Source organism: Alosa pseudoharengus, unplaced genomic scaffold, assembly GCF_046254945.1.
Source record: "Alosa pseudoharengus isolate Yale_2024_CS ecotype anadromous, Long Island Sound unplaced genomic scaffold, YU_APseudo_1.1 YU_APseudo_1.1_scf_12, whole genome shotgun sequence".
NCBI lineage: Eukaryota > Metazoa > Chordata > Actinopteri > Clupeiformes > Clupeidae > Alosa > Alosa pseudoharengus.
In genome coordinates this window covers 20986565-21009988 of record NW_027468587.1, presented here as the reverse complement: position 1 = coordinate 21009988, position 23424 = coordinate 20986565, and the positions used below count along the sequence as shown (strand labels likewise).

The window sequence follows — 23424 nt, the reverse complement described above, 5'->3', positions numbered from 1 at the left end:
AAAGGAAAGAAATGTGTAGCTTTAAAAAATATCTGTTGTAGGCTACTGTGCTTGTGAATGATATACTTTATCTAACTAAAACCTTTTTCTATGTTAGGTACATCATTCCTACAGCTTGAATGAATCGCCCCTGACAACTTTGCTGTGGAAAAGGAGGGACTGATTCGATTTGGCCACTGCACCTGTATCGCCGGGTGAAGTGTGCTCACATGTAGTGTACATCAGGAATCTGTAAGAGACTGTACATGCACAGAAGTTGTTTGCAGACTACTGATCTTAGTGTTTTGAATTGGAGGTGGTGTCTGCAAACAGGAATTGGCAAAACGCAAGTCAAGTCAAGTCAGATTTATTTGTATAGCGCATTTAACATGCACAGAGTGCAACCCAAAGCGCTCCACATATAAGACATTGTCATTGACACAGACTAACAAAGACAATAGATGCCGGACGGAGCGGCGTAGTCGCCAGCGTACCCGTGACACCAAGACATACATTTAAGAAATAACAAACACAAGATGCCGGACGGAGCGGCGTAGTCGCCAGCGTACCCGTGACACCAAGACATACAAGACATACAACAAACAAATTAATAAATAAAATAAATAAATAAAAAAAAAAATGAATGAAGTGTGCACAAAGAAAACAAATGAAAAGTGCTAAATTTTGAATTGCACTGTTAGACAGACAATTACAGATTTATTCCATAAATAAATAAAATGCACATACATAGATAAATAAAACAGATGAATACAAATAAATACAATGCACAAAGGTATTTAAAGTGAAAATGTAATACATGTATTATTGTAATATATAAAATGTCATATATTCATTATTATTATTATTTACAGTGTGTGTTTGTATAAATAAATCATTGCATATTTACATTGTAGTATTGTAGTATTTAACCAGAAGGAATTGAGGGTGCCACATTTGTAACGGCACAACACACATGGACTAGGCTACTTTGTCTAAAACTGTTGTTTGGCCTCCCCATCCCTTAGATATGAATAATATGACTGTTCCTTGTGGGGATATGCCTATTAGGTATTTCATGGTGTGATGATGTTTATAGGTCGAATATGTTTGTGCTCTTGCTTCTAAGTCTTTGGGTTTTTCTATAAAAATTTCGAAACAATCAATTATGCAGGCACATCTAGGGTAAGTTTGTCTAAATATCATGGGCATTGACAGCCGAAGCTCTTCTCTGTGGCCAAAATAAAAATGATGGGACAAGCTTTCCATGTCTTTCTCCCTTTTCCTTCTTTTGGTGGCAGGGGTGTGAGAGAAGACAGACGGAACCCAATCAGGGGAGCGGGTCATCAGATTTGGCACCTGAAATAATAAAATAAGATAATATAATAGATAAAACACGTTATTGCCACACAAGGTTTTGGGTATTTTCAACATTGAGTCTTGTAACGTTAGTTCCAGGTCTTTCTAGTAACTATCTGTTAGCAAGTTAGCTGCATAAGGGACTAGGATTAACTAGCTAAATTGTGTGAAGCAGACACATTTTTTTAAATTTTTTTTTTTAATAATCGAGCAGTAATAATTCCTCCGTAAATAATCTAGCTCTACTGTTGGGTCATCTCTGGTTCTCATTGAAAACCATAGATATCACAAACCTCAAAACAACCTATCACACAACTTGTGTTGTTGTTAGCAAACTTACTTTTTAAACTATTAATTAAAAACTACTCAAAATTTCCCTGGTACAGGTATGATAAGGGATCAGATTCCTAAAATAATTCAGTGGAAATGCATGGATTCCAGTTTCTTCCAGTAGCAGCAACTGGAATCCATGCATTTCCACTGAATTATTCTTGGAATCTGATCCCTTATCATACCTGTTCATTCTTACTCGTAGCTCGACTTATCGTGACTAAATTCAAGATGGCTGCAAACGCTAAACTTCGTGAAGATACTGTCTGTATAAATCGTCTTGTAAGTAAACTACCAGTGCTTTTTCAAAGTTCTCAATGTCTCGTTTTAAATGTCAGGGCCCTCGGAAGTCTACCAATTAAGTGTGGAGATACATTGAGCCTCGTAAATGGTGTAAAACAGTTATTTATTTGCATGGCTAGCCCGATGCAGAAGCACCACAATTGAAAAAGCTGTTGGTAGCATCGGCTAACTAGCGCCAGATTTTGGAGTGCAGGGGACAAGCCGAGATGGGCTATGAGACATACGTTCACACTCTGTATCATGTTTCAATACACTTTAGGTCAATATCACACCGGAATTCTCCTTTAAGCATACAAACTGGCCCTATTAAGACTACACATCCTGTTCAACTGCTTCCTCTGCCAAAAACTGTTTCAAAATAAAAGTCCTCACTACAATATTTCACTGTTAAACAATTTAACCCTTTAAACTACTGAACTTTTTAACTGTTCAGCCATTGTAACTGTTACTTGTCATCAACTATGACTCCTACCCACTGTAGCTAGTTAACATAGTTAGCATGGTTAGCATTGCTAACATTGTTAACATTTTTAGCAAAACTGCTAAAAATGATTAGCTAAGTTAGCTAAGTAACATGGTTAGCATAGTTAGCATGCTAGTTAGCATAGTTAGCATAACTGCTAAAAATGATTAGCTAAGTTAGCCAGTGGTGGAATGTAACGAAGTACAAATACTTCGTTACTGTACTTAAGTAAATTTTCCACGTATTTGTACTTTACTTAAGTAGAATTTATAGTGCATACTTTTGACTTTTACTTCGTTACATTTTACAGCAATTATCTGTACTTTTACTCTGCTACATTTCTATAACACCATCGTTCCTTTTTATGATACATTTTATGATCAGATTTTTTTTCTCTCTGACAAACACGTTTGTTTTACCAGGGGGCGGGGTTGCTACCACAGATTCTGGAGCGCTACGTGCCCAGCTTCTAAATCTTTGAAACATAAGCTTCTAGTCTAGACCAGGCAAAGCGTGAGCTTGTAGCCATTTGCGCAAGCTTGTAGCCATTTGCGCAAGCCATTTTGTAGCCATTTGCGCAAGTGAAACTAAACCTAATCATAAAGACACCTTTCTCAGCAACTTTTCTGTTCAATCAGCAGAATTGGCATTACGATCCACCCGACGTTTCCCTGGTCTACCCCGTTAAACTTCAGGCTCTCGTGTTTTGCTGAATGATATACTCAGCAGATCACCCTAGTAGATAACCAGAATTACAGTCTCTAGAATTGTAGGCTAGGTCAAAATGTAAACTGGGCCACAGAAGCACAATTGCATTAGCTTAAAACTATCTAGTCGAGTATAACCTAAAACTAGCTTAATTAAAATGCCACAGCCCATACTAATTTTTCTTTTAGAATATAGATATTAAAAGAATAAATCATTATGCAAATACTTTTACTTTTAATACTTAAAGTACATTTAAAACCAGGTACTTTTTACTTTTACTTAAGTAGGGTTGTCATTGTGGTACTTTTACTTTTACTAAAGTAAATATTTCTCTGTGTATTTGTACTTTTACTTAAGTACTGAGATTCAGTACTTCCTCCACCACTGAAGTTAGCTAAGTCACATGGTAAGCATAGTTAGCATGCTAACATGATAGTTAGCATAGTTAGCATAACTGCTAAAAATGATTAGCTAAGTTAGCATGCTAGCATGTTAGCATGCTAGTTACTGGTTCAGATTAAAAGACACCATGTCGAAGTACCACGCAAAATGCTCTGTTGTTGGCTGTACAAAAGAGCACAAAATACTTCATCTTGTCCCAGCCGAAGAGGACAGAAGAGCGGCATGGATTGAATTTATTTTTGATGGCAATATCCATGCTACAGTTGGCAAGAAACTGGCAACAATCATTTTGAGACTGACTGTTTCTCAAACTACAGTCAGTACAAGGCAGGATTAGCCGGGAAACTCATCTTAAACGACGGCGCAGTTCCAACTTTGTGCGAAATACCTGCAGATACCTGCAAATACCTGCAAGTGTGTGTGTGGGCGAGATTACAAGTTTGGTCGTCAAGCTAACGTTACAGTAGATTTTTGCCCACCACATCAGAAGATACAGTAGCTAGGCCTAGCTCGCCCCTAATCCAAACATATGTTTCTGATCTTTTTAGCAGCTAATTCATGTACAAGGGAGGTGTCAAATTGTGCACGTATTTACCTGTGTTTATTTTGCAATTGTACACGAACTAACCAAGCAGTGTTTTGCTAAACTAACCAAGTAGGTAGTGTTTTGCCACCGTACAAGGTAACGCTAACCGCTAGCTTAGCAATCAGCATTGTCTCGACATTCAAACCCTGTGACAAAATCGGTCATGCAGTACACATCCCCGGCGGTTTCGGGGAATTTGCTAAAATAATGCGTTTGGAAATGTTTTCTGAACTGGAATATGTTAGTGTTGTCCAGGGTAGAACGAGTGTATGGTTGAAATTGCTACATCACTGGACAATTTACACTCAAAGCCAAACATTATTTGTAATTAGTTTCTTCTCATGTGTAGTATTTATTAGTGATCCTTTTTTTACTTGTATGTAGCTGTTGGCATACATGTAAGATGAAGTTGATGTCATTTCTCTTTTTGTATAGGCCAGTACATCATTAACATTACATACAGAAGAAAGACCAGCTACAAAATATATTGGTTGCCAGACTGAGCCCCCTGAAAGAAAGAGTGTTGGCACACAACTGTCTAGGACTCTGCAATTATGGTCATTACCAAAAATATGATATGTACTATATTTATTTTTTTTGTCTTGCAGGAACTCCTGCGTTCTACAATCTAGAAAAAGGAGCTGACCAGAGACTGTCCTGAAGGATATTGCCAAAGTCAGTCCCCACTACCAGACGTCCTCTTTGGAGGCGTTCCATAGTGTCATTCTGCGGTTCACACCCAAAAACGTGGTCTATCCATATCTGGGAATGCTGTGCAGGTAAATGAAACTGTGTTTATTCTGAGAATATTTGCCCATTCCTTGAAATTGTTTTCATGTCTGATTTTCTTTTTACTGTCCAAGACTCTACCTCGCTGCACTGCATTATAATGAGATTGCTAATCGAGGACAAGCCACCACATCTTCAGGGGATCTTCTTTACAAACTGAGCTTTCCCAAATCCAGGAAGGGAGAGTGCAGAGCCAGACCAGTGAAGACATTCCGTAAGTTTTTTTTTTACACAAAAACAAACATTTACATTGTACATGACAAAGTACTGCAACAGTGCTTTCAACACAATAAATAAAACCAAACAAACTTACTTAAATACCTGAGAAACTACAAAATTTCACATGCAAAATGTCAATATGAACAGTTGTTGAATAGTGTAATAAATGATACTAGTGATTCACTTTTTTGTGTGCATGTGTATTGCACCGGGTATGTTGATTTGATGGACATGATCATGGAGAAAGTCTTTGTTGACCCATCATCGTATGCAGACGAGATTCTGAAGATAAACATCCCGCCGGACCTGTCTTCACAATATGAGCATCCAGACAAGGAGGAGGTCATCGCCAGCTATGTCTCAAGATTCAATCAAGGGGCGGGAGTTTGAAGCCTACATATCTTCCATGGGCGTCAGGAAACTCCCGTCACGACACATAAGGGGATCACTACCCGTATCTTTCTACCAAGGAAGCCCCAGCACCAGCTCACAAAACTTCTGTAGGCTTAATACCTGTAACGACTGAGAAAAATGAACATTGCTAGTCAACAGGTTTTATAATGTCTAATTTGGATTCAGTGAATCCTTCAATACTGTATTTTTATGTACAGTGGTAAATAAATGTTTATTGCATGTGTAAAATGCTTCATGTGAATTTGTGTAATATACAGTTTGCTAAGGAAATACTTGGCTATAAGTTCAAGAAAAAATTCTGAAATAGAGGCTTTGGCAGACTATATTTGCTTTATTATGTTGTATGAACAGTAGGGCTGAACGATTTATTGCATTTGCGATAATATAGCGATATGATGAAACACAATTTTCAAACCGCAAAGGCTGCAATTTGTAATATGTGACGTCACCTAAACGCATTTATACTTGCCTTGCCGACGCGCCACCGACTCTTCTCACCGACCACTGAAGAAGCAAAAAATGTAAACAAGAGGACCAGCTAACAGTGTCAAGAAAGGTCTGATCAGTAGAGCTACTTTGGTTAAAAATAAACCTCTTCATTACCTTTTGCTCAAACCTGCCATGTCCCTGGTTCTAGTTCCTAATTAGCCTACCCTGTGCTGCTACTCTGGCTGGTAACTTCGTTCACTTGTCCAGCTGATGATTAAAACTCCACGAGTGTTTAGGCTGCACAGCAGCCATTCACCTGTGCACTGGGGACTTTGTTTACTGGAGTACAGTGACAGTGGGGGCATTTGCGATATCCAAGGGGGTTGGCGGCACAAACATTTAATCTCACAGGTAATGAATTGATGCATAATGTTATCCGCAAGTAGTTGACACAGCTAACCACCAAAAACCCAGCTGTTCTAACATTAGCTTACCAGCTAAGGCTCTAGGCTACATACATGCTGCTAACTGCTGATAACTTTGCCTGTTTAAAGAGTTTTGTCTCCGCGATTGGCTTTGTTGTGATATAAACAAACTAGTTAATTTGCATGCATGCGTATTGCGCTGCGGTGTTGATGATGCTAACCTTTAGTTAACACCGAGCCGAACGGTCATTCGGCCGCATTTATTTGCGCTACAACAATCTACAGTAGTTTGTTCCGATTCACGTGCAAGTAGCCTACAGAGGAGAGGAGCGGGTCTGTGTGTGTGTGTGTGTGGGGGGGGGGGGGGGGGCGTGTATGGAGAGCACAGGACAATGAGAAGCCGTGTCAGTGCCACTCCATGTATTTGTTAACTAACGAAAGAAGGTCATATCTACATGAAATAGAAACAAAATAGAAACGAATCATTAAATGTTTACAAGGCTGGAAGTTCAACAAATATAGGTCTACTAATGTGATTAAAATAGTTAAATAAAAAATATTTCATTCATCAATCTTATTCAATGACCTAATGCCATCATAACATAGGCCTGGGCTCCAGGAAAGAACAGTTTATGTTTAACTTATCTAATTTTGTGTTGGTCATACTATAGAATAATATATTGCTTGTCTTTGTTGAATAAGACAGAAGATAAAGAGCTTAAAAATAATCGCATATCGAATCGCAATCGCAATATTGGTGAGAAAAATCGCAATTAGATTTTTTTCCAAAATCGTTCACCCCTAATGAACAGTGAATGTAAGTAGGTTATTACAGATAACTCACTGCTCTATTCCCCGTAACTGTAAAGGACCGTAGTCAGCCCTGTAAATGTTGCATGCATTCTGCAGTGAGAACACATTTAGACCGTCCTGGTTTAGAACCTGTTTGCCTATCATACATGGAGGCCTTTCATCCAGCTGCTGCAGCCGTCTTGTAACCTATTATGCATAACCTAAGGTAAGTATCTGCAGTGGCATCTTGTCTGCAATCATATATTGCTGACATAAGTATAGGAAAGATCATGTTACCTGTGGTACCTCCTGGCAGCAAGTTCTCAGGCTCTGACGGCATTGTTGCACAATTTCCACATGTGCACCTAAACAAACAAATACGAAACGAGTCATGCATGAATAAAGCTAAAGAAATAATAAACCTGGTATTTTTTACCCAATAATAGCACCCACAATTCATACTTTGCAGTCACGTGATTACCATGGATACCTGGCGGGCAAGAAACGCTAACAAAATGGCGACGAACAGTGGCCAGCCAGGGGAATTGCAGATTTCCAATACTACAATCAATTAACTATTTAAACCATATGTCACCAAATGTTCAAATAGATATCAAGAAAAGATTAACATACTCGGAACGTGTGATCCATAACGTTACACAGCACCCGCTGATGTTTTCATTGCTTTGAAGCTGGCAAAGTCTCTACCAGACTTGGAGTTTGGAGATATTTAGATCTAGCTGCTACATATTTTATAGAGAATCCGTCACCTTACACCGCACAAAATATGAAAGCCTACAAAAGTACAGATGGCTATCTTTTTATCAAGAGTGGATGGGTTAACCACGCTGTCATATGGGAGGTGAAAAACAGGAATATCTTCATAAAAGGTGAGTGTTACTAGTTAGCTAGCTAACATTACCCGTTTGCTAATGTTTGCATGTTTGTAACGTTAGCTATAAGTTACACAAAGTGACATCTGTTTCATCGTGTGATGAAGTCTTCATCTGAATATGTACACCCTGCCTGCCGGCGAATGACAGCTTGATAAGTAGTTAAAAAAAAAAAACGTATGCCAACTGTATCATATATGGCTAGCAGGATGTCAACATTGTAGCCTACCTGCTTATCCACTCCACATAGCATCAGACAACAGACAAGAGCAGTTGGGGCAGCGAAATGCGTATAATCCTGTTAGCAATTTGTTAGGTTGTAATGTAGTAGTGATAAGTGTACGATAGTATGCATGCAAAGTAACTGTAAATAATAAGTAGACGCAGTACAACAGTAACGTGTCATTCATTCACCATGTAATCTTCTTCTCATATCATATCAAATCACGTACAGATGATAACGCGTTCTCGCCACCTACTGGCGAACGTGTAAGCACGTTTAGATAAGATTACACGATTGACATGAAACATAACATCAGCGAATCATAAATCTGAAATTATCCATTATGTCAACTGTCTCTATGACAGGAGACTTCATGACCGTCACTTAGAAGTGAAACCCAGCTGGACGCACAGCCTGCAGTTTGTCTGATGTGTCTACCCACGTGTTGCCACATGTAAACATATATGGTAACCTAATTAAAAAAAGGAAAGAAATGTGTAGCTTTAAAAAATATCTGTTGTAGGCTACTGTGCTTGTGAATGATATACTTTATCTAACTAAAACCTTTTTCTATGTTAGGTACATCATTCCTACAGCTTGAATGAATCGCCCCTGACAACTTTGCTGTGGAAAAGGAGGGACTGATTCGATTTGGCCACTGCACCTGTATCGCCGGGTGAAGTGTGCTCACATGTAGTGTACATCAGGAATCTGTAAGAGACTGTACATGCACAGAAGTTGTTTGCAGACTACTGATCTTAGTGTTTTGAATTGGAGGTGGTGTCTGCAAACAGGAATTGGCAAAACGCAAGTCAAGTCAAGTCAGATTTATTTGTATAGCGCATTTAACATGCACAGAGTGCAACCCAAAGCGCTCCACATATAAGACATTGTCATTGACACAGACTAACAAAGACAATAGATGCCGGACGGAGCGGCGTAGTCGCCAGCGTACCCGTGACACCAAGACATACATTTAAGAAATAACAAACACAAGATGCCGGACGGAGCGGCGTAGTCGCCAGCGTACCCGTGACACCAAGACATACAAGACATACAACAAACAAATTAATAAATAAAATAAATAAATAAAAAAAAAAATGAATGAAGTGTGCACAAAGAAAACAAATGAAAAGTGCTAAATTTTGAATTGCACTGTTAGACAGACAATTACAGATTTATTCCATAAATAAATAAAATGCACATACATAGATAAATAAAACAGATGAATACAAATAAATACAATGCACAAAGGTATTTAAAGTGAAAATGTAATACATGTATTATTGTAATATATAAAATGTCATATATTCATTATTATTATTATTTACAGTGTGTGTTTGTATAAATAAATCATTGCATATTTACATTGTAGTATTGTAGTATTTAACCAGAAGGAATTGAGGGTGCCACATTTGTAACGGCACAACACACATGGACTAGGCTACTTTGTCTAAAACTGTTGTTTGGCCTCCCCATCCCTTAGATATGAATAATATGACTGTTCCTTGTGGGGATATGCCTATTAGGTATTTCATGGTGTGATGATGTTTATAGGTCGAATATGTTTGTGCTCTTGCTTCTAAGTCTTTGGGTTTTTCTATAAAAATTTCGAAACAATCAATTATGCAGGCACATCTAGGGTAAGTTTGTCTAAATATCATGGGCATTGACAGCCGAAGCTCTTCTCTGTGGCCAAAATAAAAATGATGGGACAAGCTTTCCATGTCTTTCTCCCTTTTCCTTCTTTTGGTGGCAGGGGTGTGAGAGAAGACAGACGGAACCCAATCAGGGGAGCGGGTCATCAGATTTGGCACCTGAAATAATAAAATAAGATAATATAATAGATAAAACACGTTATTGCCACACAAGGTTTTGGGTATTTTCAACATTGAGTCTTGTAACGTTAGTTCCAGGTCTTTCTAGTAACTATCTGTTAGCAAGTTAGCTGCATAAGGGACTAGGATTAACTAGCTAAATTGTGTGAAGCAGACACATTTTTTTAAATTTTTTTTTTTAATAATCGAGCAGTAATAATTCCTCCGTAAATAATCTAGCTCTACTGTTGGGTCATCTCTGGTTCTCATTGAAAACCATAGATATCACAAACCTCAAAACAACCTATCACACAACTTGTGTTGTTGTTAGCAAAAGACGACAGCTGTTAGCCTAGCTTAGACTCATAACACAAACAGCTGACTCGCGGAACCAGCTGGTGGTGTTGATTGACGAACTACAGGGTAACTTAAGACACGATTAATTACATGATCATATACCTATTGTATTCAAACAAATGTTGAAATTACCTTTGATGAAATGATCACTGCACAGACGTGTAGGGCCTATACTGTGAAGGTTGCCAGGTCCCATTTCCTGAAACGATTTCACGTCTGATAGCCTGTATCCATAGTTGTCTTCTCTCTGAATTCTCCTTATCAGATCCGGTAAAAACATAACCCCGGCTTATCTCCTCGGCGGTTAGTGCATCCAATCGCACAACAACTAGCTGGCATGTTATTTACACCTCAAAAAAACAACTTTTGTATAGTAAAATTATACTTGGTGGTTATTTATCGCCCTCCAGGACAACTTGGGAACTTTGTGAACGAGTTGGACATTCTACTGTCTGCTATTCCAATGGATGCATGCCCATTATTAATCCTTGGCGATTTTAATATTCATTTGGATAACTCGTCTGCAATTGACTTCCTGTCCTTACTCTCCTCATTTAATATCACACGTGTCCACAGTCCTCCTACTCACAAGGCTGGTAAAGATCTTGATTTAATTCTGGTACGTAACTGTAATACAGACAACGTTTTGGTTAATCCATTACATGTATCGGATCATCACTTTATCAGATTCTCTGTGCGTCTCCTGGATAACCCAGCAGCTCCTCCTCCGATAATTTCGTTCCGGCGTAATCTCAGAAGCCTCTCAAGTGACCATTTTGCAACATTAGTAACATCTGCTTTACCTACTCCTAGCTCATTCTTGACACTTGAGGTTAATGACGCTACAGAGACTCTCTGCTCTACACTGGCATCTTGTCTGAATGCAGCATGTCCTCTTTCCTCAAGACCTACTCGTTCTAAACCTCGCCATCCATGGCTGACGAACAGTATAGTCTCAGTACGAAAGGAACTTAGAGCTGCTGAGAGGAAATGGCGTAAATCCAGAGATGGAAATGATCTTAGTAACTACCAGTCTTTGCTGTCATCCTTTTCATCCACTGTTACACTTGCAAAAAAGGCATTCTATCAAAGCAAGATTGAGAGCGCCACTGACAGTAGACAACTTTTTTCTACTTTCAAATCTCTCCTCAATCCTCCACCACCACCATCAACTACTTCACTGTCAGCAAATGACTTTGCAACATTTTTCACTGAAAAAGTTGCTAAAATAAGTGCTCAGTTTGATGCTCCTATAAGGAGGGCTTTGCCTTGTGTTAGTATGACCCCATCATTTGACTCTTTCTCTCCTCTTGATGAGGAAGCAGTCTCTCAATTGCTTCAGCGATGTCGTCCAACAACATGCCCATTAGATCCTGTCCCGTCCACTCTTCTACAGTCTATCTCACCCGCTGTTCTACCAGCAGTCACACATGTATTTAATGCTTCTCTCAGTTCTGGAATAGTTCCTTATTCTTTTAAACAGGCTAGGGTTACACCTCTGCTAAAGAAAAGTACACTTAATCCAACTGAGGTGAAGAACTACAGACCTGTCTCCCTTCTTCCTTTCTTGTCAAAGGTTTTGGAGAAAGTGGTCTTCAAGCAAGTTTGTGACTTTCTTCATCAGAATAATCTACTAGACCCTATGCAGTCTGGTTTCAAGAGTGGTCATTCTACTGAAACTGCTCTTCTGTCTGTGACTGAAGCATTGAGAGTAGCTAAGTCCTCTGCTCAGTCATCAGTATTAATTCTACTAGATTTATCTGCAGCCTTTGATACTGTTAACCATGACATTCTCCTATCTATACTATCTGAACTGGGAATTTCTGGAAAAGCTCTTGACTGGTTTGAATCTTACCTTAAAGCGCGTTCTTTCAACGTGTCTTGGCAGGGACAGGTATCTAAGTCTCATGCCCTCACCACAGGTGTGCCTCAGGGATCAGTATTAGGACCCTTGCTTTTCTCTATTTACACCACTTCCTTAGGTGATACCATTCGCTCCCATGGATTTGACTATCACTGTTATGCAGACGACACTCAACTTTACCTGTCTTTCCCACCTGATGACTCTAGTGTTTCCCACCGGATTTCTGCATGCCTTAAGGATATTTCAGCCTGGATGAAAGATCGGCACCTTCAGCTTAATCTCTCAAAAACAGAGTTTTTGGTGTTTCCAGCTAAAACAGCTATTCCCCAACAGATTAACATCCAGCTTGACTCAACTTCACTGACCCCAACTAGATCGGCACGAAACTTGGGCGTTGTAATTGATGACCGACTTAACTTCTCTGAGCATATAGCTTCTATTGCAAAATCATGCCGGTTTATGCTTTACAACATTAGGAAGATCAGACCTTATCTGACACAAGATTCCACACAACTTCTTGTTCAGACCATGGTCATCTCTAAGCTGGACTATTGTAATTCACTATTAGCTGGCTTACCCGCTTGTGTAACAAGATCATTACAGCTGATTCAAAATGCTGGAGCACGCCTGGTCTTCAATCAGCCAAAGAGGACACATGTAACTCCTCTCCTAGTTACTCTCCATTGGCTCCCTATAGTAGCCAGAATTAAATTTAAATCTCTCACTTTGGCCTATAGGACACTAACTAGATCTGCTCCTAGTTATTTTAATTCAATAATCAAGCCTTACATGCCCAACCGCCCACTGCGGTCTTCTGGTGAGCGTATGTTGTGTCGACCAGTCATAAAAACTGGGTCTAATTCCAGACTCTTTTCTTCAGTGGTTCCATGTTGGTGGAATGAACTGCCCAGTGCTCTCCGTTCCTGTGGTAGTTTTGGGTCGTTTAAGAGGGGTCTAAAGACATTCCTATTCAACATATACTTAGTTGTTTAAGCGCTTATGTGTTATGGTTTATATAATGTTGTTTTTATTTTAATTGGGCTGTTAATTAATTTGACATTATTGTTTATTATTGATATTCTCCTTAATGTAGTCTTAGCATGTTATTGTTTTTATATTATTGATTGAATTGACATTATTGTTTTATTATTGCCTTTCCCCTTTTTTACATTGCTTTTTTTATTAGGCTATTGATTGAATTGATATTATTGTGTACTACAACTATTCTCCTTACTATATTTGACCTAGATTTTAATCTGTTCCCTGTTCATTTTTAAATATTATTATGTTGTTTTGTATTTATATGTCGCTTTGGACAAAGGCGTCTGCTAAATCCATAACCATAACCATAAAACTGGCGACGTCCTGGCCAGATCCTAGACTAATTTACTGGATTTCCTTGCTGGAGAACTACGTTCTTGCCCGCCAGCCAGTGGTTGTGACGTCACGTGCAACATTTGAACGAGCGTGCTCCAGCTAGTTAGTACTTTTTCTCAGCCTGACGTAAGTAGGTGAATGGTAAGTAGTGCTAGGCTAGACTTTCTCAAGTTTACAATGAAAACACACCAGTATACACCAATATATCAGGCGCATACATGCAAGTCTCATAAGTATGACAGAAAAATACTTCTGTACTTTAGGAACACTCAGTCTGTAGCCCTCCCTAATTTTACTGTGAAAAACTGTAACGTTATTATAAGTTAGAGCAGGTTACAGGATCTGTCAACCGAGCAAAGCTTGAAGCAGCGGGGTGTTTAGAAGACATAACTTCACGTTTAGTGAACAAGAAGCACAATATAGTTTACTACTGTGTGAATACAAATTCATTAAGTTGAATAAATAATGAATAATAATTCATAGTGCCTGACCTGGCACTAACGTTAGCTAACGTTCTATCGATAGCTAGACGTTAGCTTTCACGGGCTAAACACTGACTATCTAAGTTTAAAAAAAAAAAATAGAAAGTTTCACTAACCATTCAGAAGCGTCTTGCTGAATTCTCTGAGTCTCGGGTAGTGCAGGAGACTCCCCTCCTTCAGGATCAGATTCTGGTTCGAACATGTATGGTTGAACTCGTCTACTACAAGTGTGACGCCAATACTGGAAATGCAGCCAAATTATTATGATGAATATTTGGTTTTCCTTTAATCCTGCTGAATTTGTAATTATGTATCACCCGTTGTAATTGCCGATACTGATGTGCGTGTATGGAGGGGGATAGCTGTCAAAATATTCGTGTCCATAGATTTGATACACGTGCGTATTTGTCTGTAGTTGTGCATAAAATAAATATTTGTGAATTCTCGAATGAGTCCAGTCGTGCATAAAATATATTGTGTGTATTTTATCCATCAGAATACGGATGAAAAAAAAATATGAATTCAAAAATTACAAGTACGAAATCAAACTTTACAGTTGGCTTTCTTTGGTACGAGTACGACTTCGCACAAGTGACTCAACTGTCAAAATACGTCATCACCGCATTCACAGGCATTACTTGTTGAGAAAAGAAACATAGATCGAGATCAAGACTGCGCATGCGCTGAGACGAATCCGGCGGGGGCAGTGCCATTACTGCGGGTTAGGCACGTCGGCGCTAACGTTTGTGATAGCTGATAGCTACCTGTGGAGTTGAACAAATCGTCTTTTCCCCCCTTCGTTTATTGTCTTACGATGTCGGGAAGAACCTGTTGTGTGTTCGGCTGTTACAACAGCAGTGGGAAAATACAGATATGGAACAAAAATATATAAGTTCCCCCGCCGTTATTACACAGCCTGCCCCTGTGTAACACCATACATAAGTGTGAATGTATTTTATGTATTTTGTGACGTAATCATGCAGATCTGGTAACCCGTGCAGATCAGGTACCCACATAAGCACTACACAGATTCCCAGGGCGAGCCGAAGACCAAGCTGTTCGTCAGAAGTGGATTGTGAACATCAACCGAAAGGATTTTGTTCCGAACAAACATATCACGGTAAGTTTTGTTTAACAGTATTAATCTTAAATCTTGTCAGTTGCCACAATGACTAGCATGCTGTTTAGTCTTGCATGGCGATACTTTAACGCTATCTATTGGTGTGTTAAGACATGGCACCAAATATTTGACGTAGAAGCAAAACTGTAAAGTAAGTGTGTGCTAGGAACTTCGGTAGTCGCCAGAATAATTATCTCCATCAACTAAATGGCACTATTGAACAATTATTCGCTTTAACTACTAACGTTAGGGCAGCCATGGTGGCCATCAAATCAACATGATTTGGCATTACAAACAGAAAACGTATGGAGTTCGGGGGCAGGCGACACTATGCTAGTTGCAAGATTGCTTTCCTTCTTTGGTAACGTTAGGCTAACCATGAAAACATCAGTCATTTGGAAAGATCTTAGTGCGTTTTCCTCCGATTCAGTATTGTAATAAACAGTTTTTGGGTAGCACTCACATTTAAAACTCACTTGGATATTTAATGTAGATGTTTGTTTTTGCGTTAAATTTGTTGTTGTGCTGAGTTATAGTCTACATGTAAGTCAATGTCCTTTTCTCTATATTTGTATTTTATCAGGGGTCTATGTCATCTGGAAGAGCACCTCCCAAAAGATGTCTTCAGCCACAAGAGGACACATGTGCTTGGAACTTGTGCACAATGGAATAAAGAACAGTTGTTGATGTATTAATTACAGTTTATTTGAACTTGACACTTCATTTAATTTATACAATACATGCATCACACATACCAATTGTTGTTATATTATTATTACTACAATTACATTACATTACATTTGGCTGACGCTTTTTAGCCAAAGCCACTAGCAACATTTAAAGCTTTTAAGAGCAATTCTAACAATAAAAAAAACCCACAATAAGTGCATCAATGAGTGCAATTGTCTGTAGTAGTGCTATGAGAGGAGATGATCTCTGAAGACCTGGGTTTTCAGACATTTTTGAAGATGTCGAGGGATGTCCCTGCTCTAGTAGGAACAGGTAGTGTGTTCCACCAACGAGGGACACAAAGTTTGTATCGGCCATATGTACAGAAAGGTTCAAATATGCTACTAGGCCGAGGTCAAATAGACTGGACCAGGTCAGTCTCTGTGGAAAATATTTAGACAGGATATCAACAGTAATGGCTCAAATTTAAACTAATGATTCAAATATAAATATAATTCTCTGTGTGGATATAAGGGCCAAAAAGGTACACTAAAAAGTAGTGGTTCAAAAGGTAGGCATAGATTAATCAATAAATCCCTGTGTGGAAGTATGTGCAAAAAAGACACTAAACAGTAGTTATTCAAAAGGTAAGAATAGATTAATGAATAAATCCCTGTGTGGAAATATGGGTAAAAAGACACACTAAACAGTAGTAATTCAAAAGGTAAGTATAGATTTATCAACAAATCCCTGTGTGGAAGTATGGACGGAGCCTCATTAGAACAAGCAACAGTTGTTCAGCGACAGCTAACTTGATGGTCCTTAGTTGTGAGTGAAAAGCCATAATGGCGTACAAAAATTGCCAAAAACTGTCCATGCCCAAGCCTGTGTAAATTTTGAGTCTTTGTCATCCAAATCATAGGCCTACACTGATCGATCAGTTTGTGTCACAGTCTTTTGTTGACTTAAAACTGTAGTTGTGGTCTGCAGTATCTGGACACTGGATGCCATCTTCTTTTGGGAGGTGCCATTGAGGTTTGGGAGATGACATTGACCCCTGATAAAATACAAATAGAAAAGGACATTGACTTACATGTAGACTATAACTCAGCACAGCAACAAATTTAACCCAAAAACAATCATGAACATTTTGCACAACATCTACATCAAATATCCAAGTGAGTTTTAAATGTGAGTGCTACCCAAAAACTGTTTATTACAATACTGAATCGGAGGAAAACGCAATAAGATCTTTCCAAATGACTGATGTTTTCATGGTTAACCAAAGAAGGAAAGCAATCTTGCAACTAGCATAATGTCGCCTGCCCCCGAACTCCATCATACGTTTTCTGTTTGTAATGCCAATCATGTTGATTTGATTGCCACCATGGCTGCCCTAACGTTAGTAGTTAAAGCGAATCATTTTTCAATAGTGCCATTTAGTTGATGGAGATAATTATTCTGGCGACTACCGAAGTTCCTAGCACACACTTACTTTACAGTTTTGCTTCTACGTCAAATATTTGGTGCCATGTCTTAACACACCAATAGATAGTGTTAAAGTATCGCCATGCAAGACTAGACAACAGCATGCTAGTCATTGTGGCAACTGGCAAGATTTAAGATTTATACTGTTAAACAAAACTTACCGCGATATGTTTGTTCGGAACAAAATCCTTTCGGTTGATGTTCACAATCCACTTCTGACAAACAGCTTGGTCTTCGGCTCGCCCTGGGAATCTGTGTAGTGCTTATGTATGGTGTTACACAGGGGCAGGCTGTGTAATAACGGCGGGGGAACTTATATATTTTTGTTCCATATCTGTATTTTCCCACTGCTGTTGTTACAGCCGAACACACAACAGGTTCTTCCCGACATCGTAAGACAATAAACGAAGGGGGAAAAAGACGATTTGTTCAACTCCACAGGTAGCTATCAGCTATCACAAACGTTAGCGCCGACGTGCCTAACCCGCAGTAATGGCACTGCCCCCGCCGGATTCGTCTCAGCGCATGCGCAGTCTTGATCTCGATCTATGTTTCTTTTCTCAACAAGTAATGCCTGTGAATGCGGTGATGACGTATTTTGACAGTTGAGTCACTTGTGCGAAGTCGTACTCGTACTGCTCGTACCAAAGAAAGCCTAACTGTGAAGTTTGATTTCGTACTTGTAATTTTGAATTCATATTTTTTTTCCATCCGTATTCTGATGGATAAAATACACACAATATATTTTATGCACGACTGGACTCATTCGAGAATTCACAAATAATTATTTTATGCACAACTACAGACAAATACGCACGTGTATCAAATCTATGGACACGAATATTTTGACAGCTATCCCACTCCATATGCGTGCCTGTGTGTGTGTGTGCGTGTGTATATGTGTGCACCACCATCTACAGGCCAATGAGTGTACAGTCACTAAATGTACACATAAGGGACCGTTCGTTATTTATAAACGGGATCACCGGAGGGATTTTAAGTCAAAAGTTGCATGACCCTCCCCTGCCTGCTATATAATTTTCAACAACCCTCCAGCAGCATTTTCTAAATTGACATGACCCTCCCCGGCCAATTGTCGATGTCTTCCGCCGACGCTCTTACGCGCTATAGTCTGGACCAAACATTGAAAAAAGGCCTCAGAAATGAGGCATTAGGCATTTTTGAGGAAAAGTTGTTATACAGCATTTTTAGATAGTTCAAAGGGTCCTTAATACAAATCCACCATATAACATTTTTTTTAGGTTTTTTTAAGTTTCTCAGAATTTTCCTTCAAAAATGGATGCCTTGCTCTCAGGCGAGAAAATACTGGTAGATAGGGTAAAAATTTAAACCTTTATGGATCACCACAAAACTTTCCCAGTTTGTCACGTACATTAAGACAAGTATTTTTTGTATTACAAGTTTTCTGAAATGTAATGTTTAAATATGCAAATAAGGCTTAATCTACTGAAATATGCGCTAATATGCACAAATTTACAAACTTGACACGTACACATTGGACGAAGCATCAATTGCATTTTTGAGGAAAAATTGTTATACAGCATTTTTAGACAGTTCAAAGGGTCCTAAATACAAATCCACCATATAACTTTTTTTTTAGGTCACAAGTTTCTCAGAATTGTCCTTCAAAAATGGATGCCTTGCTCTTAGGCGAGAAAATACTGGTAGATAGGGTAAACATTTAAACCTTAATGGATCACCACAAAACTTTCCCAGTTTGTCACTTACATTAAGACAAGTATTTTTTGTATTACAAGTTTTCTGAAATGTAATGTTTAAATATGCAAATGAGGCTTAATCTACTGAAATATGCACTAATATGCACACATTTCCAAACTTAGGCTATGGGTACTACTATGATCGCATCAAAATGGCTAGTTTTAAAATACTAAGGCGGCTTGACACAACTTGACACTTTGCTTGTACTATTATCAGGCAGGCTTCCTACATATGAACTCGAGCATTGATAACATTGTTCGTTGCAAAGAATTTACTTTAAATACGTTTTTGTTGGCACAGGACCTACATCGCCTTGTCCTCCGGTTGTTGCCATAAGGTCCAGTGTTGTTATTTTAAGGAAACTTCTTCTAGGCTACACAAACAATGTTCCCAATGCTTGAGTTCATGTGTAGAGACCCAGGTGATACTACGAGCAAAGTTTCATGTTGTGTCGAGCCTTCTTAGTGTTTTAAAAATAGTGATTTTGATGCTATTATAGCAGTGCCCCTAGCGCTCCCATTCAAAAAGCGAAAAGTTTGGCCAGGGACCAGATGATAACTACATCCATAGTGAAAAGACAAAAGGCAGAATGAAACGGGACAATGCAGATGAAGATGCTTTGCTTGCAGTCTTGCAGAGGTTTGGCCTTTTCTCTGCCAACCTGTCCCAGACCCTGCAAAACATTGCAAACCTGGCCATGCAGGATATTGAAAGCGAGCTGTTGACAGCACCACAGAATGGTCAAAGTCAATTAGATACATTTGTTGTTGAGAGGCTGTTGCCATCTGGGGGGGGGGGGGGGAGTCTCGTTCAGGGACAACCTTAAATAGAACAAGTATTTAACGTTTGCGTCTTTGTTTGAAGTTAAGAAGTCAGATCCAAAAACTGGAAAGGTGAAAACTGTCAAGTCAGACCGAAACATTCTGCAACGCCTCATTGCTGCATATGATGCAGGGCGCCCAGTCAATCTTGACAGCATTATGATGCATGAACTATTTGTTGTGCCCTTGTCTCTGGCAGATGTAAATGGACAGCTTCGTTCAGGTTCAAAGGCAGTGTTTACTAAGATTCTAGCTGCTGGCATTCCATGTCCCAACCACCTTGATAACAGAGACCTTCGGGATGAACCAATGCTCATCATTTATGGTCAAGCTCTGGTCATTGCCATTGGAAAGCCACAAGCAGCAAAGAGTTTTGGGGACCTTGCTTGTTTTTGTGGAATCTGTTCTCAGAAGTGGAGCACAATTCCAGCGAATTGATGTTTTGTTTGATCGCTACCACACACATTCTATCAAAAGTGGAACACGAAAGCGCCGTGGAAGCGGCTTGGTGGCAATCAGAAGACCAATTGAGAGCAGAGATTTGCCTCTTCCTGCAAAGTGGGAGAACTGTATTGCTCATGCAGACAACAAGGCTGATCTTGCACACTTTTTATCCCAACAGCTGATTGTTGGAGCTCCAGCAAATAAGATCATAGTTGCTGCAGGTGGCTTCAGTGATGAAAAGAGAGTTGAAGCCTCTAATTCAACCTTTAACACTGACTGCTTGGAAGCCAAGCATGAAGAAGCAGACACAAGAATTGTTCTTCACTGCATTAGAAGCAACGCATCAAACATTGTTGTCTCAGCGAGAGACACCAACATCTTGGTACTGCCGATTGCCCATTTCCACATGATGTCATGCCAAAAGATCTGGATGAAGGCACGCAATAGTGGAACATTTGCAGATGGAACCACAGGTCCTCGATCTGCTTCCAGGTTTTCATGCACTGGAACTGGAAGTGACTCAACTTCCTGGAATGGAAAATGGAGGAAAGTTCACTTGTTCCTCAACTCATGTCACTATCTCCGGTTCCGGATGCTTGTGAGGAGTTTATATCCTGTGGTTGCACCAAAGAATGCAAGACAGCTAGATGCAGTTGTAAGCCTAACCCATGTACTGCTGCTTGCAAATGCAGAATATCATGTGTACTTGTATGAATCAATAATAAGTAAAAAGTAACATTTCAGAAAACTGAGTTTTACGGTGATCTGTTTTTTTTTTTTTTGCCCCATTCATACGGTGGTGTTTTGAAAGTGTGAGAGACGCATATTGTTTCAGTACAAAATATTAAGAACTGGTACCCTAATGAATATGTTATATAGTGGATTTATATTCAGGAGACATTGAACCTTCAAAATATCATGTATAACAACTTTTCCCCTCAAATGGCTTCATCCAATGTGTACGTGTCAAATTTGGGAATGTGTGCATATTAGTGCATATTTCAGTAGATTAAGCCTCATTTGCATATTTAAACATTACATTTCAGAAAACTTGTAATACAAAAAATACTTGTCTTAATGTAAGTGACAAACTGGGAAAGTTTTGTGGTGATACATAAAAGTTTAAAATTTTACCCTATCTACCAATATTTTTCTCACCTGAGTGCAAGGCATCTATTTTTGAATGAAAATTCCGAGAAACTGGGGACCTAAAAAAAATGTTTTATGGTGGATTTGTATTAAGGGCAATTTGAACTATCTAAAAATGCTGTATAACAACTTTTCCTCAAAAATGCCTACAGGGTTACAGAATCCTGAAATCTGGTCCTGACTACTATGAAAACACATCAACATATACTACCGCCTTAAAACCAACCTCTGCTTTCTGATCTTACACATCACACTTCACCAAGATGGTGGCCATTTCAGTAGATTTAGGGACCGTTCGTTATTGATAAACGGGATCACTGGAGAGATTTTAAGTGCTTCGATCAAAAGTTGCATGACCCTCCCCTACCTGCTATATAATTTTCAACGACCCTCCAGTAGTTTTTCCACAAGAACATGACCCTCCCCGGCCAACTGTCGATGTCTTCCGCCGACGCTACGCGCTATGAATACACATCGACATGTGCTGCCGCCACAAAATCAACCTCTGCTTTCTGATCTTACACATCACACTTCACCAAGATGGTGGCCATTTCAGTAGATTTATTCACTAACATTGTTGTGGAAACACAATGGAAACTAAATGCACACTTCCTGCAACTGCATTAGCCTACTTGAAAAGTTACTCCTCTAGTAATTATTCACATGAAATAAAACAATAAAGCATTGAGACCATTCAACAAAGCACACTGGGTAATAACAAATTCAACACATGAACTTGTTGCTATGGACTCGTCTAGGCTTCCTCAGTCATTGTAAAGCTGCCGAAGCTGAACATTATCCAAAACTCAATTTCTCAGATGAGCGTCAATTTGGGAGCTTGCGCTTCCTTCTCAAATGACTTGAAAAGGCCGTTTGCACAATTTCACAAATAATCACAGGGACCGAAAAATACCTAACATGCCAACTTTTTCCGGGTTTATCATTTTAACGTTTCCCCGCTGTCTTGCCGTTTTAATATATTTTTCCGTAGAATATCCCATATTAGTGTAATACTCTCATAACATTAGTCCTGCATTCTGGCCTGTCTCTGTGTTGTCCTGTTGTTACCCCTTGCCCTTCCAGAGAAACAGATTCAAATCATCGTTTTGCTTGCTTGAATGCGAACTCAAGAGTGATGTTAACCTAGGCCTATTTAAGTTAACGACGTGGTTGTCGTGAAAGCACGAATTATTAGCGCTTGCAGTGTTCGGCCGTAGGCTGTGCGCACCTGCCACTCAGCTAGACAAAGAATTCCCCCTGTATATTCACTCCAAGTTGGCCTACCATAACTTACCAACTACACTGTAGTAGACCATAAACTGGCTATTTATATGACCAAATGTATTTGTTCAACTTTATGAAGCAGAATTACGCACTGCTACTCGGAACGTAACACATTTTTGTTGGCAGGAGAGAGAATGACAGCGAATAACAAATTGCACTTGTTGCTGGTTACCAATAAATACTATATATTTTTTTGCAAACAACAAAAACAGAAAGGATGGAGACAGCAAAGCTAGAGATGGGCAGGAACAAGGTCAATTGGTAGAAATGCTTGTCAAAACGTTAGGAGCTGGATGTGTGGATGAATGAAGCACAAGTATGCTTTAGGGTATGTTAAGCATGCACACTGTTTAAAGTTAGGCTACACGGTAAACTACAAGTAAACCAAAGTTAAATGTAGCTTTTTTAGGGCTGGATAAAGTTGGCCAAATGGATATAGGCTGTTAGGCGTGAATAAAGTAGGCTACTTTGTTGCTCCAACCCTTCCAACGTTAATGGGGA

General features: G+C 39.2%; 1 long non-coding RNA gene across 1 annotated transcript; it reads right to left on the bottom strand.

Annotated features, from left to right (window-relative positions):
- Nucleotides 1-4313: 4313 nt before the first annotated feature.
- On the bottom strand, nt 4314-22085 carry LOC143118400 (uncharacterized). Its single transcript, XR_012986134.1, has 4 exons — nt 22007-22085; nt 14325-14449; nt 7493-7560; nt 4314-5657 (listed from the first exon to the last, which is right to left on the bottom strand). It is a non-coding gene; the product is annotated as an uncharacterized LOC143118400 (long non-coding RNA).
- Between the last annotated feature and the right edge of the window lie 1339 nt (nt 22086-23424).